Source organism: Melozone crissalis, unplaced genomic scaffold (genome assembly GCF_028551555.1).
Source record: "Melozone crissalis strain CALT ecotype California unplaced genomic scaffold, PUWL_Pcris_2 ptg000017l_1, whole genome shotgun sequence".
NCBI classification, from domain to species: domain Eukaryota; kingdom Metazoa; phylum Chordata; class Aves; order Passeriformes; family Passerellidae; genus Melozone; species Melozone crissalis.
The window spans coordinates 15691647-15696095 of record NW_026535795.1 but is presented as its reverse complement, the minus strand read 5'-3'; positions in this window follow the sequence as shown (position 1 = coordinate 15696095).

Here is a 4449-nt window from a genome sequence, read left to right as displayed (position 1 = left end):
GAGAATGAAGCCCCTCTATCAAGGACTGAAACTGAGACCCCCGTAATTCTGATCCAGGGGTGCTGGCCTGACTGAAGCAGGATGCCTGCTAATTGTTAGCTACAGATGTGTTCACTGGACCTAGACTGGTTTCCCATAGAAAGCAGTCCTGAAACAATGGGTCCCACTCACTGCTGATATTGACATCTCCTGCTGAGAACATGGACTGTCTGTACCCGTCTTCAATACCTTTGTCCCCCTCAGCAATTTCAATAGACTTCTTCTTCTTCTTGATTGTATCTGTTCCCTCTCAGCCATTTCAAGATCTGTTTCCCCTCTCAGAAATCTACTATAATAGAATCTTGAGTTAACCAGGACTTTGAGATTTTCCCGACATGAGTAGGCAAACTCTACCGGCTGGACTACGAGGACTTAGTCTCTCCAAGTTTGGTCGCTATACTCCTGTCCTGGTTCAGGGCAAATTTTGGAGAAAACCCACAAAGGGGTTCCTCTAGTGTCCTGGGGTGACGTTATGATGCTTGTATCCCCATTTATCTGTTCTGTGCCTTTAAGACCAGCTCTGAAGAGTGGAAGTTTTGTTTGGGTTTCCCTTATCAGGGACACAGAAATGAGCAGTGCATAGGGCTGTTTTTCACTTCTAGCTTGCAGCTTGCTGCTTTTGCTTGCTTGCTTTTCTGCTCTTGCTTCTGCTCTCGCTTTTGCTTCTTATTAGCTAGTTTAGCTAAACAGTCCAAATTCCTTCCCGGACTGTTTCTCCTCTCCTGTTCCTGTGACCATCTCGAACCTGCCCAGACTGGGACTGGGAACACCGAGGATTCACACCGTTTGGCTGCGGCAGCTGGCCCAGCGCCGGAGGGACTGAGAACAGAGCAACCACCCCCGAAAGAGACTTTCTGATTTTGTCATCTTTCTCAGAGCGGTGTCATCTGGTATTGCTCATTTTGTGTGCTGCGGGGTGCTGTGCGTGTCAAATAAACAGGTTCTTTCCACCTCTCTCCAAGGAATTTTTCCCCGAACCGGTTGGGGGGAGGGGCCGTGTGGGTTTTGCTTTCTGGAGGGGCCCTTCTTTGCAGATTCTTTAACAAATTTGCCCTAAACCAGCACACTCTAGGAAAGCAGATTCATTTGGCCCCTCCCCCAACCGGTCCAGGAGAAAATAGCTCCTTGGAAAGAAGTGGAAAAAACCTGTTTATTAAACAATAAAACCCAAACAATATTAAACAATAAACTACCTTGTTGCTCCAAAAGAGATAACAAAATGAGAAAGTCCCCTCCCCGGGTTTCAGTTCAGCTCACTCAGTCTCTTATCAGTCCCTCCAGCACTGGAAATGTCATGGGCCAGGCCTGGCCCAGTGGGCCACAGGTGCAGCTGCCGGTGCTCTGCTGGGTGTTCAGTCCAGAGCAGGTTTCAAGAGGTCCAAAGAAAAGAAGAAAAGGGAAAAAAGAAAAAAAACCCCACAGTCCAGGGAACTTCTTTGCCTCAGCAAGCTAAAACTAACTAAAAGCAAAGGAGAGCTCTGTCCCGCTGTCTGTTCATTCACAGACAACACAGTCCAGCAGCCGGAATGTGGAGGAGTGAGTGCAGTGTCTGAAAACAAACTGCACGCTTCTTGTCTCCCCCCTTCACTCTCTACAACAAGCCTTAAAGGTGCAAAACTTATTATTCAGCATAAAAAGAACAAGACGATTGGGGATAAAAGCATCATATAGTCAACCTAGGACAACTCCCTCTCTCTTTTTCCTTCTCTTTTCTATTCTTTTCCGCTGCCTAATTCCTTTCACGCATTTGCTGTGGTCATTCTATAAAGGTGCATTTGTTTTGATTGGTACTTCAATCCCCTTTCCATGTTGTCTGTTGCACTCCAAGATCAGTTAACGAACCGTCACCACCCCCATTGGTATGAGCGGATTGTGACATTAAATCGGCGTCATGGGCAGGATTCTGATAGACAGAGGGGTCTACAGGGCTGTTTGTAGTCTGTAACAGGGGAAAGACGATTTGCTTCAGCCACACCTTGTCCCTCATCCTGAAAGGGTTGAACAGAACTGGAAAGCAAGGAAAGCTCTTCGAATTTCCCACAAACTGCGCACGCCCAGGTGAAATACACCCCCATACTCTATTGAGGGTTCTGTCTTTAGAATTTCCCAAAAGATCTCTTAGTGCAAAAGGGGAAATTGTTTTTGTTTATGTGTGGATTTGGACTGTCTGGGAAGGAAGGAAGGAACAACTTGAAGGAAGTAAGCAGAGCCTCCCAGGCAGATTTTGTCTCTTCACCCAGCCAGGGAAGCAAAGGGGAACACAGCAAAGGCTGTGAGATTGTCTAACTTAAGTTTGCACCTCCCTGTTGGGGTTTTGGTCCCTTCACAAAATGACTGAAAACTCTAGCGCAAAAGATAAAGCTGCATTTTCTGCTCTGCTTGCTAAATACAATGCCAAGCCTTCTCCAAGGGGGGGAGCTGGTGTCAGGGTGAGCTCGAGCCCCAAACTGGGGTGGGACCAGGGTTTATAAAGGGGAGAGGGTAGGCGGGGTCGGGGTACCATTTAACCAGTGGGGAAAGGATTCAGAGGAGGGGACAAGGCAGGGTGATCGGGGGTACACCTATAGGAATGGGGGGAGAGGGTGGTCCTGGGGCAAGGTCCAAAGAGGGGAGTGGGGAATGGGGAATTTTCCAGAAGGGAAGGAGTGGGTTAGAGGTGATTGATGTTAGAGTCATCCCAGGGTGCTCCCACCCCACCTTCCCTGTCCCCTCCTCCCACAAAAGGACTTCTTTTTCCCATGGAAAATGGCCTCTGTTTGCAGCCAATTGCCCTGCTCAACAGGGCGGCGCCAGGTTGGAAATGGACAAGCCTTGTTGGATTTCTCCAAAACTAAAGCTGCCAGCAAATAGGACCCTGCAAGCTTTTAGAGTCCTAAAAGTCACCTTTCAACTGATACCCAGACCCTGAGGAAAGGACTTCTTTGTCCCACAGAAAAATCCCTCCGTTTTGCGGCCGCTCGCCTGGGCCGACAGGGCAGTGCCAAGCTTAAAATTAGAAAACTTTGTTGGGTTTCTCCAAAACTAAAGCTGCCAGCAACTAGGATCCTGCAAGTCCGTAAAGCCCCAAACGCCACCTTTTGTTTGATACCCAGACCCTGGGGAAAGGACTTCTTTTTCTCATGGAAAATGGCTTTCCTTTGTTGCCAGTCACATTTGCAGACAGTAGGGCGGTAGGTGTGGGTATCCATAAAATCAGAGAGTTTTGGGAAAGCCACAAAAGGCAGGCCTCAGTGACAGCAGAATTGTGATTCCAGCTAAGCAGTAACCATAAGACTGGTCAGCAGAAAAATTATCTAAGATATAGAAAAGTAAGGACAAATAGAACATTTGTCTCTTATTAACGTTTGTCTAGAATAACTCCCTAAGCTGCAGAAAAGTATATCTAGGCAGATGTTAGGAAGTTCCAAGCTTAATAACGGAGCTCTGTCTATGGTGTTTTAAAGCTTACTAGCAGGTATTGTATTTGAAATAAGTAAGCATTGTTTTAAGTGACATTTCATCTGCTTGTAGTGGTTGGATGGAACTACTGTCAGTATACTTTTACTTTGTGTGATTGGTCAAAAACTTAGAAAGTAAGTTGTAACATTAAATTCTTGGTCTGCTGCCTGGGATGGGAGCTGATGGCATCTTCCCATTGTCATAATCATGTAATGAGACAGATGCTGGAAAATAATACAGCTCAAGATGTGTTACTAGCAGTTCCATCCTGTTCATGATTTGTACATAGCCCCTGGCCAGTGATACAAGCTACTTGGCCTTCTATTTATTTCCCAAAATAATACATACGCATAACTCCAGCACTTCCCATCTCTGTTTTGTATTAAAATGAGGTTATTAGTCTTTCATGCGTGCACAATTCTTCTCTTGAATTGGGTCAGTGGTCCCAGAGATGAAGTCAGGAAGGTCTTTGTCAGGTCTCTGTAACCCTCTGGCATGATCCAGGGCCCTGTGCTTCATGATGGATTAACATAGAGTCCTGGCGCTGGACATTGTTCTACTGGTTTCAATACGTTCCTATAATGGTTCAATTGCTCCACTTCTTTCTACAAATGAGCTCATAACATAACAATTAGCTTTACCTTAAGTATCTAATAATCATTAACCTATTGTTGGTGTATCTAACGTCAATATGAATTGGTTCTAATCGTCAGCTAAAATTTTAACCCTTTAAAATCATGATTCAGTACTCTGCCAACACCCTTTTCTTCCGTACTGTTACCGCCACAGCGGGCCCAGGGGACAGCTCGACTGCTCTCGAAAAGCTGTCAGTGCCCTACTCCAGCGCTACGGCATCTTGAGGCTACAGACAGGACTGGGAAGCTCAGCCGGCTACAGAGTACTGCTCCCCGCCGGGGGCGGGCCCGGGAGCGGGGTGAGGCCGGCGCCGGAAGAAGGGTTCGGTTCCGGGCC